Here is a 16,165-nt window from a genome sequence, read left to right on the forward strand (position 1 = left end):
ACATTCAGCAAACTTAATCATTTCCAAATAATCCCTGACCCACCCTTGTCAATCTACATCTCTCTCTATTCTTTATTATTTTTACATTCCCCCTCACCTAAGACTTCTCATGCATAGTTCCTCACCTCTCGAACTTTCTACCCTACTATATCAGACTGTCTCCAAACTTGTATAGCTTCAGGCACCCCGAAAACCCACCCATCTCACCTCTCATTTTAATCCTAACCGAAATACATTTTGAACTGCCTTGCTGCTACTACAATCCACGTGACAAGCTACCCCAAACGTTGCTGCACTCAGCCTTCCAGTGCTGTTTGTTTAGTTTATGTATTTGTATTGTACTAGAAATATTATTTCACATTGAATACCTGTATTTTTGTACCCAGAGTTACAGAATTATTGAACGCTTGCAAAATAAATGTGCAGCAGTGGTCATCTCTTAGCAGCAACTCATGATAACTAATCAGAATCTGTATTGCCCATTGCTAAAACCGAGAACATCACAAATAACAGTAGTTGATAGCAACCTTTTGTCCTTTTGAACACAATTGGTTTAAAAATTCTATCACACAAATGAAACATCTAGATGAAGAAATTAAAAAAAAAAAAAAGTTAAAGGGACAGTCTACACTAATTTGTTTTTGTTTAAAAAGATACCCATTTTGTAGTGTGGAATACTGTTCTAAGGAAGATGATGCCATCTCCACCCTGGCTAAACACACTACTATCCCTCTGGAAGATAGCATATCCTTCAAGGATCCAATGGATAGGAAGTAAGAGGGATATCGGAGAAAGGTCTTCCTTCATGAAGGTTTGATTTTCCAACCAGCTGTAGATATTTCTGCTGTGGCTTGCGCTGCCATCTTTTGGTACAACTCTTTAATGTACTGATTTCGGTAGAATCCCCTTTGGAGGATATACAAGACCGCATTCAGGTCCTAAAAACGTCTAATTCCTTTATTTGTGACGCCATTATTCAAATAATTTCTCTTAACGCCAAGAACTAGCTAGGAAGGCTCTCTGGATAAACTCTTGGTCAGCGGACATGGTCTCTAAGTCTAGGTTACTCTCTGTGGCCTTTACGGGAAAATCCTTTTTTGGCCCGGGCCCGTATACCATCATTTATATGGTCACTGGTGGAAAGGATGCCTTTCTACCCCAGGATAAGAGAGCTAGAACTAAGGGACGCCCTATGGGTCCTTTTCACTCCTTTCATCTTAACAATACACAGATGATTACTTCACCAGCCAAGTCTGAGGTGACCAGGATTACCAGGAAGTCAAACCCGGTGTGGAAAAAGAACAAACAGCCCAAAAAGTCAACCCCGACCTGGGCTCAGTTCAAGAAGGAGGGGGCAGGTTACCTCAGGGCTACAAAATAGGTTTCCAATTTCGCCCCCCAAGGGACAGGTTCCTCCTATCAAGGATCTCTGAAGCTGGAAAAAAAGAACAGCCTTCCTATGCTGTGTAGACGATGTGGTATCTATGGGAGCTTTTGTCCCTGTGCCACAGGCAGACCTTTTTTATATTTTCCAAGAAAGAGGGAACCTTTCATCCCATCTTAGACCTGAAGTGCCTCAACAAGTTGGTAAGGGTACCCTCTTTCAAGATGGAGAACATTCTTCCTCTTGTGCAGGAAGGTCAATTCATGACCACCATAGATTTGAAGGATTACGTACCTTCATATTCCAATTTACTGAGATCATTATTATTATGATTTATTTGTATAGCGCTGCCAATTTTCCGTAGCACTGAGTACAGTGATAGGGGTATACAGTGTGTGGGGAGCCAGTGTAGAGACTAGCAGAGCAGTGGATGAGTCTATCAGAAGCATTCATAATAGATTGGAGGGAGGTTAGGCAGTGTTTTGGAAGGCCATTTAGAAGTAGATTGCAATAATCAATGCGTGACAAAATGAGGGAATGAATAAGTATTTTTGTAGTTTTTTGAGTAAGGAAGTTATGAATTCTGGAAATGTTGCGTAGGTGTGAACGGCTTGTATATGTGGGTTGAATGTGAGTTTTGAGTCAAGTGTAACTCCCAAGACAGCAGACCTGGGGTAAGTTGTTGAGAATAGTCTCCAACCGTCAGAGAAATGTCAGGTGTTGGATGTCTCAAAGAGGGGAGAATAAGAAGCAGCTCAGTTTTGGACAGATTGAGTTGGAGGAAGTGTGAAGCTATCCAAGAGGAAATTGCAGATAGGCAGTTGGAAATCTGGTTGAGTAAAGAGGGAGAGATATCAGGAGAGGAAAGATAGATTTGGTTATCATCAGCATATAAGTGGTACTGGAATCCAAAGGAGGATATAAGTTTTCCAAGGGAGGATGTATAGAGAGAGAAAAGCAAGAGACCCAAGACAGAGACTTGCTGTACTCCATCTGAGAGAGGCATAGGATCACAAGATATGTTGTTAAAGGAAACTGAAAACGGGCGTTTTGAGAGATATATGGCAAACCAGGAGAGGGCTGTGTCTCGGATCCTAAATGAATGTAGTATTTTTAGGAGGAGAGGATGGTCAACTGGGTTAAAGTCAGTTGACAGGTCAAGAAAAATTAGTAAGGAATAGTGGCCTTTTGCTTTAGTTGATAACAGGTCAGTTGTTACTTTCGTAAGAGCGGTTTCTGTTGTGTTTAGGGTGGAAACCAGATTGTAGTGGATCAAGTAAGGAGTTAGTTGTGAGAAATTGAATTAGCTGATTATAGACCATTTGTTCCAATAATTTTGAAGCAAAAGGGAAGTAAGGAGACCGGTCGATAGAAGGGGTGGAGGAGTCAAGCGAGAGCTTTTTTAGGATTGGTATGACTGACTCATGCTTGAATGTATCAGGAATTGTGCCAGCGGTGAGAGATTGGTTAAAGATATGAGTTAGGGTAGGGGTTAGTGAAGCAGAGAGAGAGGGAAGAAGTTGTGAAGGAATAGGGTTAAGTGGGCAGGTTGTGAGATGAGCCAAGGATAGGAGTACAGAGACTTCTTCCTCTGTTACAGGAGGGAAGTAGCATAGAGTTTTGTTAATAGAAGGGGTGGGTAGGAGTGCTGGGTTTGAGGGGTGTGAGGTGCAGATATCTTTTCTAATGGTTTCAATTTTATTTTTGAAGTGATCAGCAATAATCTGAGCAGCGAGGTTGGTAGTGGGGGGGTTGCAGGCAGACGTAGAAGTTGTTTAAACTTAAAGGTTGAGAACAGCGCAGAGTTGTAGGACTTAAGGATGAATTTATAATGCCGGAAATCAGCACAGGTGCGTGATTTCCTCCACTGCTGTTCAGCAGCCCTTGAACATTGCTGAATATATCTGGTCTCTTTGGTGTGCCATGGTTACCGTCGAGCGATTGATGTACGTCGAAGAGTGGAGGATGCAGCTTTGTCAAGTGTTGATTTTAGTGCTGAATTATACTGTAAAGCCACAAGGTTTGGGCAAGAGAGGGATGAAATTTTGGAGAGCAGAGGATTCAGTTGACTGAAAAATTCTGTGAAATCCAAGTCATTTAAATTCCTGCAAGGTAGCAGTTTTTTGGGGGCTTGCAAAGATGTAGTCGCTAGAGTAAGAGAGAAAGTTAGTAGATGGTGGTCAAAGAGAGGAAAGGGGAAGTTAAGGAAGTTGGAAACGGCACAGAGATTAGTGAAGACTAGGTCTATGGAGTTGCCTTCACAGTGGGTTGGAGATGTCCACTGGGACAGTCCAAAAGAGGTGGTAAGGAATAGAAGTTTAGTAGCAGCAGGCATGTTCGGATTATCAACGGGTATGTTGAAGTCCCCTAAGATTAGAGAAGGGACATTACAAGAGAGAAAATGTGGAAGCCAGGCTTCAAAGTGGTCCAGAAATTAGGATGCTGGGTCAGGGGGGCAGATAGATAACTGCAACACGAAGAGCTACAGGGAAGAAGATGCGGATAGCATGAACTTCAAAAGATCAGACGCAAAGAGAGGGGGTGAAGGAATGCAGTGAAAGGTACTGTGTGGGTTAGGTGAGACATCCCCAGCTGCAAGAAGAAGAAATATGGTGAGCGAAAGGAGGTTCAAATGTTTAGAATCAGTGAAGCATGGCTGGCTGAGGGATGTGAGATAGGAATAGAGTTAATGTGTGTTGTAGAGGGGGGAAGTTATAATAGAAGGAGAAATATGAATTGTCTGAGTGCTGTTTGTGAAAGGAAGAGCTGAGACTTTAAGGAGAAGGGAGGAAAAGGTTAATGCAGATATTAGAAAGTGTAGCATGTTTGCAGTTAGTTTAGGGAGATTTAAATGAACTTGTTTCTGTGTTGTCCCCTCCTTTGTCTAACTCCTTGTTATAACTCCCTACACTTATGAACTAACACACTCCTTGTTATAACTCCCTTGTTATAACTTGATGACACCTTTTTTTATCAAAATGGAAGACAGAGAAAATAAAGTTTTTAAGGTAATAAACACATACCAAAGATTTACGATTTATGTAGGGAGAAAAGGCAGCTATATTGTGTTATGTAGGGTTAAAATGGATTCTGTCCTTTCACACATACCTGGGGAGAGAGAGAGCGTTGTAAGCAGGTTTCCAAATGTGTTCCAATTATATACCAGTCGCTGTCCTGTATATTTTGTTATCTATATATATTCCATAATATATATCCTTGTTATAACTCCCTACAATTATGAACTAACACACTTATAGAACTACACATGCTGCACTGATCTCACAAGCAAGCTTGATCTTCGTTTCGCTTACTTGGGCAAGCATAACCAATTCATAGCTCTCCCATTCGGCCTATCTACGGCTCCCAGGATTTGTATAAAAGTATTGGGGCTTTCCTTGCTGTAGTCAGACTACAGGGCACTGCGGTAGCGCCATACTTGGACAGCATCTTGGTTCAGGCACCATTTTTACATTTAGCAACATCTCACACAAAGAAACTACTCTAGTAACTTCGGACCCATGGCTGGAAATTAATCCTAGGAAATAGTTTTCTCATTCCCAGCAGGAAAGTGAACTTCCTAGGGATCATCATAGATTCTATCATCATGTGTATTTACCTCTCAGATATTGCAGGGAGAAGCTTCAGGCTGCCTGCCGTCTACTTCAATCCACTCCTTGTCCTTTGGTGGCTCAATGCATGGCGGTGGCACTGCATGTAGGTGGTAGGTCTTATGGTTGCGGCTTTGGATGCTATTCCTTTTGCTCGCTTTCATCTGACACCTCTACAGTTATGTATGCTTAGGCAATGTATGCTCAGGTAATATCTCTTGATCCAGAGACAAGAAACTCTCCTGGTGACTGTCTCAGGAACCCATTCTCTAGGGCATGTGCCCATCCTGGGAAATTTTAACAGATGCGAGTTTGACAGGCTGCGGTGCTGGGTGGGGGGTTCTCTGAAAGCTCAGAGAACCTGGCGACCAGAGAATGCGATTGTTCCGATCAACGACCTGGAGCTGAGGGACATTTTCAATGATCTTCTGTCGTGGCCCCAGTTACGTTACGTCTGTTAAATTCAATTTAAATTGGACAATATCACCATGGCCTATGTCAATCATCAGGGCGGAACTTGCAGCTCTCTGGCATGACTATGGTGATGTATCTATTGAAGTTAATGGAGAAAAGTTGGGGGGGGGGGACTTATCACCCTACTCGTGCGCGAACCCGATCACATTTTCTCAAGTGCGCTAACCCAACATGAAAATATGAATATTTCACATTACAGAATATGTTCTATTTATTCATAAATACATATTTATATATACTTAATTCTTTGTCTGGGGAGTCTTTGCCTCCTCCTGATTGCAAGGTGTTGAATTCCCAAGAGTAATGAATGATTTTGTGGAGTCTCAATGCCAGGAAAGAAAATAATTTATCAGGGAGGAAAATGTTTTGTTATTATTTAGCAGCATAAATATCTGCATTTTTACAGTAGTGCTCAACAAATTTATTCAAAATCTAGGAACCAGATATTTTGTGTGTTCGGGTTTTTTTTTTAATACAAACCTACATGTATGGTGATTGCCATAGAAAATGCATGCCTTTTACAATGCTCTGGGCTATGAAAGGGGTTCTAGAACCCTAAAATAAGCACTACAATTGGAAAAAATTCAAAGGAGGGGTCACATGCTGATGACCATGGCATCAATGATTATCTGAAAGACCCATAGGCATATGTGACAATATCAAGGGTGTGGGGTATGTCCTAAGTTGCCCTACAACACATAGACTTACTTAAAGGGCCATGATATCCAAATGTTGAAGCACTTGAAAGTGATGCAGCATATCTGTAAAAAGCTGACTAGAAAATATCACCTGAATATCTCTATGTGAAAAATATATTTTACCTCAAAATGTCTTAAGTATTGATACCCCATTGTAAAGGACTTTCAGCAGCAAATCAGTATGTCTTTCCCAGGACCTGCAAGGGAGTGAGCCTCATGCACACTTGTGTTATTTCCCTATTCTGTTTAAGGAAGTTTACTATGAAATCTCTGTTGTTTATTTATTCATATTTTTTTTTAACCTGCAGCCGGACAGCAGCTGAAGTATAACTTTTTACACAGCACTTACTCTGGTGAGCTGAGGAAATTGTGAGGTAAAATATCTTCCTTTTTTACATAGAGATGCTCGGGAGATATTTTCCTGTCAGCTTTTTACAGTTATACTGCATCAAGTTATTTAGCATATGAGTATTATGTCCCTTTAAGGCCCCTTATATGACAGCAGCACTCCTCTTTCAAATGAGTGGTCCTGTGTCTGTCACACTGCCAGCAGATATCTCACAGCATTGGTTCTATTTCAGAACTTATGACAAGTTTAAGAAGACCTTTACAGACATCCCAATCTGCAAAGACTCATTTCAGGGAGGTGGCTTGACAGGCTACTGCTCTGCATGTCGCCCCCCCCCCCCCCCACACACACACTGGTTATATACTGGACACCCAGAAACCCTAAATCTATAATTAAAGTAGATTCCCACTAAACTCACATTAAAAAAGAAGTAGCTTTATTGCACAACCACATACAACAAACCTATTTTCCAGTGATTTTATGCTTGTTGAATGCTCAAATATTTTAGAATATGAAGTTTAATTACGTGCAGTAAATAAGGTAATATTTGTGTTTTAGTTTGTTAAAATCAGTGGGGGCTTTTTGGTAACTGATAAATGCTTTGAGGGCTCCATAGCGTCCCAGCTTGTGAAGTACTCCGTATAGTTGTCCCTGTACGACTTTCAGATTTTGTGTCTGGGAGCGTGTGTGATTTTGAGTTTGAGTGGCTATTTGTTATTATGTTTTGTACTCACAGTAGAGACCTGACAGCAGGGGTGTCTATCTTCTTCCTCACTGGGGCACACTCTCTTTGCCCTCTTTCTCAGTTCTCACTCAGCCTATGCTGCAGCCGATGTTGCCTGCTGCTAATTCTCCTCCTCCCCCAAGAGCCTTTATCGCCACCTCCAAACAGCAGGACACGCAGCACGCTGTGACAATGCCTTCCTGCTCGATGAAGTCACCACAACTAGAGGCATTCCATAAAGAAACTCTGTTTCCGGATTTGGGCAACGTTGGATCATGGCACTTGTAGTTTCAGGGAGATTGCATTTCATTTACGGGCGTCAGGGAGCCGCTATTACAATGAGGGAGACTCCCTGAACTTCAGGGAGAGTTGGGATGTCTGCCTTAATTATCCCTTCACCATCATAAGACCCCCTTCATTTGAAAGAGTAAGGTCCCCAAAATTAAATAAGGGATTTCATGTTCTTATAGCTATCATCATAGTAATAATGATAATCTGCCAGTAATCACTAGCCTCATTTTATTGTGTTGTTGATGTTAGGGCTTATACATTGATGTTTGTCTGAACTAATAAAACATTTCAAGTATCACAATAAATTAGATAACTAGGAGAAAGTAAAAAAAATATATTTTGTAAAATTCTATATAGGATGACTTTTGGTACAACTCTTTTTTTTAAAGATTTTTTGCTAAGAGTTTTTGGGCAGTGGTATGAGCATAGAAAATGTGAATTTTGTGTAATTTAAAATATATCTAACATTTGTATGGTTAGAAATTGTATACCTACTAATTTTCTGTATTAAATTGCAAGATGGTGCATAGTGCCAAAAATAATACATTCGTTTCTGATCTTTAGTTATCAATTGTTATTGAAAAGTGTAGATTTAAAATCCAAAATTTTGCTGATTTGAGAGAACTGATGCAAATCATTGAACAATAAAGTTTGTGTTTGAAATATTTAGTAAATAATACTCATAATAATAGTACTGCTATTTGCTATGTACTCCATAGAAAATGACATAAAATGGTATTGTCTTCCATTTAATATGATGGGGCTTTCAATTATAATACGATTTCTGCTAGAGATATATAATTAGTGTGAGTACCTCAAAGAAAAAATAATAATATTTTTTGCCTTACATTGCTTGGTCTGCTGAAAAAAAACATAAAAAAATAAATAAACGAGGTATAATTTGTGTGAGTACCTCAAAAAAAAAAAAAAATTGTCTAAAATTGCTAGGTCTGCTGATAAAAAATTAAAAAATAAACTACGTATAATTTGTTTGGTACCTCACAGACAAAAAATATTAAAATGTATGTGTAAATGCAATGAGGGCCAAACAATTAACCCCTTAATGACCACAATGTACCCTGTATGTCACTGTTCGTTAAGGGTTTTTTCAGGACATAATAGCACAAGTCTAGAAAGAACACGCTATTAATGCCCTCCCTCCAGCAGGCTTTGTGGAATAGAGCAGTCTCAACACTGGTGGCAAGACCGCGCTATAAAACAATCAAGTCCCAAAAAACGACCAGTGACATACAGGGTACGTCGCTGGTCCTTAAGGGGTTAAAACAGGGCTGTGGAAATGTCTCAGCAGCAAAAGGGTTAATATTGTGGATTTTCTTTCCCCCATAAAAAAGAACTAAGTTACAAAAAATAAAAAAATATTTACAAACATTAGAAAAATATTACAACAATTTTAAGCTAATTACACCTACTCTAAGCCCTAAGCTCTAATAAAATAACAAAGCCCCCCAAAATAAAAAATTAAAATAGAAAAGCTCTTTTACCTTACCAGCCCTTAAAAGGGCCTTTTGCGGGGCATGCCCCAAAGAATTCAGCTCTTTTGCCTGTAAAAAAAAGCATACAATACCCCCCCCCCCAACATTACAACCCACCACCCACATACCCCTAATCTAACCCAAACCCCCCTTAAATAAACCTAACACTAAGCCCCTGAAGATCTTCCTACCTTATCTTCACCACGCCGGGTATCACCGATCCATCCAGGCTCCGATGTCTTGATCCAAGTCCAAGCGGGGGCTGAAGACGTCCATCCTCCGGCTGAAGTCTTGACCCAAGCGGCGGCTGAAGAAGTCCATCATCGGGCAGAAGTCTTCATCCTATCTGGGCAGAAGAGGAGATTCGGACCGTAGACATCTTCATCCAAGCGGCATCTTCTATCTTCTTCCATCCAATGACGAGCGGCTCCATCTTCAAGACCTCCGGCGCGGATCCATCCTCTTCTTCCGACGTCTTAAAACCGAATGACGGTTCCTTTAAGGGACGTCATCCAAGATGGTGTCCCTCGAATTCCGATTGGCTGATAGGATTCTATCAGCCAATCGGAATTAAGGTAGGAAAATTCTGATTGGCTGATGGAATCAGCCAATCAAATTCAAGTTCAATCCGATTGGCTGATCCAATCAGCCAATCAGATTGAGCTCGCATTCTATTGGCTGTTCCGATCAGCCAATAGAATGCGAGCTCAATCTGATTTTCCTACCTTAATTCCGATTGGCTGATAGAATCCTATCAGCCAATCGGAATTCGAGGGACACCATCTTGGATGACGTCCCTTAAAGGAACCTTCATTCGGTTTTAGGACGTCAGAAGAAGAGGATGGATCCGCGCCGGAGGTCTTGAAGATGGAGCCGCTCGTCATCGGATGGAAGAAGATAGAAGATGCCGCTTGGATGAAGATGTCTACCGGTCCGGATCTACTCTTCTGCCCGGATAGGATGAAGACTTCTGCCCGATGATGGACTTCTTCAGCCGCCGCTTGGATCAAGACTTCAGCCTTAGGATGGACGTCTTCAGCCTCCGCTTGGGCTTGGATCAAGACATCGTAGCCTGGACGGATCGGTGATACCCGGCGTGGTGAAGATAAGGTAGGAAGATCTTCAGGGGCTTAGTGTTAGGTTTATTTAAGGGGGGTTTGGGTTAGATTAGGGGTATGTGGGTGGTGGGTTGTAATGTTGGGGGGGTATTGTATGTTTTTTTTTACAGGCAAAAGAGCTGAATTCTTTGGGGCATGCCCCGCAAAAGGCCCTTTTAAGGGCTGGTAAGGTAAAAGAGCTTTTCTATTTTAATTTTAGAATAGGGTAGGGCATTTTTTTATTTTGGGGGGCTTTGTTATTTTATTAGGGGGCTTAGAGTAGGTGTAATTAGCTTAAAATTGTTGTAATATTTTTCTAATGTTTGTAAATATTTTTTTATTTTTTGTAAATTAGTTCTTTTTTATTTTTTGTACTTTAGTTAGTTTATTTAATTGTATTTATTTGTAGGTATTGTATTTAATTAATTTATTGATAGTGTAGTGTCAGGTTTAATTGTAGATAATTGTAGGTATTTTATTTAATTCATTTATTGATAGTGTAGTGTTAGGTTTAATTGTAACTTAGGTTAGGATTTATTTTACAGGTAATTTTGTAATTATTTTAACTAGGTAACTATTAAATAGTTATTAACTATTTAATAGCTATTGTACCTGGTTAAAATAAATACAAAGTTGCCTGTAAAATAAATATTAATGCTAAAATAGCTACAATATAATTATTATTTATATTGTAGCTATATTAGGATTTATTTTACAGGTAAGTATTTAGCTTTATATAGGAATAATTTATTTAATAAGAGTTAATTTATTTTGTTAGATTTAAATTATATTTAACTTAGGGGGGTGTTAGTGTTAGGGTTAGACTTAGCTTTAGGGGTTAATACATTTATTAGAGTAGCGGCGAGGTTCGGTCGGCAGATTAGGGGTTAATAATTGTAGGTAGGTGGAGGCGACGTTGGGGACGGCAGATTAGGGGTTAATAAATATAATATAGGGGTTGACGGTGTTAGGGGTAGCAGATTAGGGGTACATAGGGATAATGTAGGTGGCGGCGGTATGCGGTCGGCAGATTAGGGGTTAAAAAAATTTAATAGAGTGGCGGCGATGTGGGGGGGCCTCAGTTTAGGGGTACATAGGTAGTTTATGGGTGTTAGTGTACTTTAGAGCACAGTAGTTAAGAGCTTTATGAACCGGCGTTAGCCCAGAAAGCTCTTAACTCCTGGCTTTTTGCTGCGGCTGGAGTTTTGTCGTTAGATTTCTAACTCTCACTTCAGCCACGACTCTAAATACAGGCGTTAGAAAGATCCCATTGAAAAGATAGGATATGCAAATGGCGTAGGGGGATCTGCAGTATGGAAAAGTCGTGGCTGGAAAGTGAGCGTTAGACCCTTTCCTGACTGACTTTAAATACCAGCGGTAGCCCAAAACCAGCGTTAGGAGCCTCTAACGCTGGTTTTGACGGCTAACGCCAAACTCTAAATCTAGCCGATAGTTTATTAATATAATTATTAGAAATAATAAGCAATATTTGAGTAAAGCAAATCAATAACACAAATCATTACAATGATTTAATGATTATCAGGTTAGAACCAATAAAAACAGTCACTAAATTATTTTATTTGCAGTAGCTTGCGTGTATAATAGAGAAACAAAAATGTTTGTTATTTAAATTCTCAGCATAGCTGGCAAGAATCAGGTAAGCCAATAATTATGGCAAACTATAAGAAAATTATATTATGACCAGTGTGACGGATACCTCGGCTAGCTCCGCCAAGAGGGTCCTGCTTCCTCCCTGCGACTGCAGCTGTGTAGCTGGCAAGTGACCATAGCCTGTAGCGCACCCTGATACCTGGACCGCACCAGTATTCAGGGTCCCACCCTGTGGCAGACTCCAGCTACCCCGACTAGGTAACTCTGCCAGAGGGTCCTTCCTCTACCCGGAACCTGGAACAAGCCGCTATGTAGCAGAGAAAGTGATTATAGCAGAAGCCCACCCAAATAACTAGACAGACTAGCATTCAGGTGAAACAAGTACTGATTTTATTGGAAAACCCAAACTCCTTTTATACACAAACACAGGGTCTTATCTTGCTCCCAAATCTCCCGCCATTCCCGCCCCTCCAGACAGGCTGGAGCCTGCCATAGCAGCCACAGTCCCACAGAGACCCAGGACACATGGGTGGTGGTTTCAGGCAGTGTCATTTGAAAACTCTCTGTCCCAAAATGCCACAGTCAAAAAAGCTACGTGATTTGTTTCTGGGGACCGGAGTTACAGCCTGGTAAAGATAGGGGGGTAGGGGTGTCCAAAACCCCTGGTTCCCAAAGGAGCTCCCCTCGGGCAATCACCCCACCTCTTGTCCTTCATAGGGGCTTCAAATCCCCAAAAGAGCAGAGCTCTGAGGCAAAGGGCTGCTGGAGCGACCAGGGGTAAAGTTAGCGGGTGTCCAGCGTGAAACAGCCGACCGGGAGTTCCAGAAGCTCGGCTATTCTGAGAGGGGTTAAGCGGCTGTTTGGCCTTGATGCGGCCCACCGGCAGTTCCAGGAAGGTTTTCCTGGTCAGGGATCAGCTCTTTCAAGAACAGGATCACATAAATTTCTAACCAAAGGGAAGGGTTTGGCAATCACGGTTGCTCTGAGGAGCCCAAAACCGCCAAGAAATGAGAGGGGTGAGGCATTAGGGGGTTTCACCCTTGCAGACCATTATCCGTGACAGCTACCCTCTTCCAGTTCGGCAGACCCGGCTAGATCCACACACGAGTCGGCCTGGGACTGTCCGAGGAGCTATGCCACTTCAGTCTGCCGGGAAAGTCCATCAGCGTTTCCATTGCTTTTTCTCGGCCTGTAATGTCAAAGTTAAAGGGCTGCAGGGCTAAACTCTACAGAACCTCTGTTAAGCCATACAAGGGGGTTGTGGTCGGTGAGGACGGTGAAGGGTCTCCCATTGAGGTAGGGCTGTAGCTTCTTTAGGGCCCATACCAGGGCCGGACACTCCTCCACCGCCACGTAGCCTACCTCTCTGGGCAAAAGCTTTCTACCAATGAAGGCTGCGGGGTGGTCCTGCCCTCTTTATCTGCCTGGCTTAACACAGCTCCCAACCCGAACATGGAGACATCTGTGTGGATAGAAAAACATTTGGTGGGGTTAGGAACGGCTAGTACTGGAGCAGAGACTAAGACAGATTTAAGGCTCTGGAAGGCAGCTTCGCACTCTGGGGACCACAGGACCTTTTCGGGGCAGTCGCTTATGGGTCAGGTCTGTCAAGTGTTTAGCTAGGGCACTGTAGTTGGGGACAAATCTTCGGTAGTAACCAGCGGTTCCCAGAAATGCTAGCACTTGGGTTTTGGTTTGGGGAGTGGGCCAGCTCTGACCACTGCTTCACGCAGCCCACTCGGTGGCCTAGGTACTGGACCTCCGAATGACTGATGGTACATTTGTCTGGCTTCAAAGTCAGCCCGGCGGTTCTGAGGTGATCTAAAACGACACCTAAGTGGATCAAATGGTCCTCCCAGGTGTCGCTATAGATGGTGATGTCGTCCAGGGTTTGCGCAGACATAGTCCTGGAGGCCATCCAGAAGACAATCCACTATCCTTTGGAAGGTGGCTGGAGCATTCTTCATCCCAAATGGCATTACTTTGAACTGGTAGAGGCTGAAGGGGGTGATGAAGGCAGACTTAGGCACAGACTTAGGGTCTAAAGGGATCTGCCAGTTTCCCTTGCAGAAGTTGAGGGTGGTCAGGAAGTTGCCGCGGGCGATTCTATTTAATAGGTCATCAACTCGGGGTATTGGGTAGGTCCAAGGTACAACATTCCCCGGAGATCACAGTGAATGTTGTTCCTGACTGACTCTGGAACCCTGTAGGCTCTCCGAATCCTCCGCCGCCAGAGCACAGATAGCAGCCATATCCTTGGCCCTTTCTACATAGGCCTTCAACAAGTTCACATGAAAGGTGTGGCAGACCAGGTCATCTGAGCATTTGGTGACCAGGTAGGTGGTGTCATTCAGTTGTTCCACTACCCGGTAGGGTCCTTGGCAGGAGGCCTGTAGCTTGTCTGTTTTGACAGGCTTCAGGGCTAGGACTTTCAGTCCTACTGTCAGGGTTTCGGGTATGAGCATTTAGGTTGTACAAGCTGTTCGGTGAGATCTTTCAGTCGGTCCCTGAGTTGAAGAACGTACCCCACAACGGAGTGTTCTTCCCCCCCTGTAGTCCCTTCCCAATGGGCTCTTAATAAGTCAAGGGGTCCCCTTATCTTCTATACTAATTCAAAGGGAGAGAAGCCTGTGGATTCCTGGGGCACCTCTCTATATGCAAAGAGGAGGTGCGGCAGGAATCCTTGTGAGTGGCCGAGAACGTCCTAAGCAGTTGCTTAAGGGTCCTGTTGAACCGCTCACATAGCCCATTCGTCTGGGGATGGTAGGGGGCACTATGCAGAGGTTTGATCCTGCACAATTTCCAAAACTGCTGGGTGATTTCTGCAGTGAACTGTGTTCCCTAATCAGAAATCACCTCCCGGGAGAAGCCTACCCTGGTGAATATTCAGAGCATTGCATCTGCTATGGTCTCCGGCTGGATATTGGCCAAGGGGTTGAGTCATTCAGGGTCTCCTAGGTGAAGTCAGAGGGGGACGCCTATGGGGGTTGGTCAGGAGATAGGGTTGGGGGGGAAAGTCGGGGACAAGGGGAAGTCGGGCGGAATATCTCACCTGAGTCCCCGGAGCTGGTGCAGTAGCTTGGCGTCTGGCTTGCTGACGAGTGGTACTGCCATCTGGGGAGTTATTCCCCACAAGGGCTGAGGCCAGGTGGCCAAGGTCATTTCCCAACAAGCCCTTGGCAGGTAGCTGTTGCATGATGCCCACCTCTACATCACGGGAGCCGGCTCCCCAGTTCAGATGTACCCAAGTTGTGGGGGTATGTAACAGGGCTCCTCCAGCCACCTGAATTGCAAGGGTCCTCCCGATTTGACTGGAGGTGGGGGATAAGTGGGGTTGGATCAGGGAGACAGTGGCACCAGTGTCCCTTAACCCCTGAGCCGCCTGCCCATTGACCCAGACATCCTGACGATGGTTATCTTGGGTCACCAGGCTGACTTCATGCAGAACACCAACCTCCTGATCTGGGCATTCTGCATAGCTATCAGGACCCGCCACATAGGCGCAGTGGGCAGGAGCCTGGAAGGCCCTGGCTTGAGTGGTCCCCCACTGGGCCGGGGAGGAGTTCCTTGAATGCTGGGCTGAGGGTTTTCTTGGCTTTGTTGGACAGAACTGTTGGAAGAGGCAGAGTTGTCCACACTTGTAGCAACCCCCTGTATTGCTCGCCCCAGCCAGGGTGGCTGCTTGGTCAGCTGGGGTAGGTCTTTTCTCCTTGACCCAGTCCCGTACCTCTGCAGAGTGCGGTTATAAAACTGCTCCAAAAGAACAAGCTGTACCGCTTCACCAAGGGTGGTTATGTGGCAACCCGTGAACCATGCGTCCAAAGACCGGGCTAACCAGTGGGCCCACTCTGTATAGGGCTGTCTCTCTTGCCTTTTCATACCGGGCAAGGATGCGCTCCCTCACCCGATCATAGTTGGCTTGGTCTTCCAAAGGGTACAGTGTGGAAAGCCTCCAAAGCCCTGCTGGCCACTTTCGGGAGCAGGATAGTGACTAGGTCGGCATCGGCGACACCCCTGCAATCGACACTGGGTCTCAAACAGTTGAAGATAGCAGTCGATCTCCTCCACCCCAAGCGCGGAAGGCGGCATGGGGTAGCTTCTTGGGTCTGGTAGCAGAAGATAGGAGGTCCGGCACAATTCCCCCCATAGACTTCTGCAGCTCCATCAATTGTACTTTATTGGCGTCAGCAATGACCCCAGTAACAATCTCCTCGGGGGGGGGGGGGGGTTAGGTCCATAGAGGTCCAGTCGCCACTGGATCTGCCTCTGGAGATCCGGCATGGTGGTCTCTGGGGTTGAGGCGGTACTGGGCCGTCTACTGCTTTGGTTGTCATCCGACGGCTCATTAGCCTGAACACCCTCTATCAGCTCAGTTACGAGTGCAGTCTTTGTCTTGTTACCAGCTACTCCTCATCGGGCTTGCAGTAAACTCTGCA

Source organism: Bombina bombina, chromosome 7 (genome assembly GCF_027579735.1).
Source record: "Bombina bombina isolate aBomBom1 chromosome 7, aBomBom1.pri, whole genome shotgun sequence".
Taxonomy (NCBI): domain Eukaryota; kingdom Metazoa; phylum Chordata; class Amphibia; order Anura; family Bombinatoridae; genus Bombina; species Bombina bombina.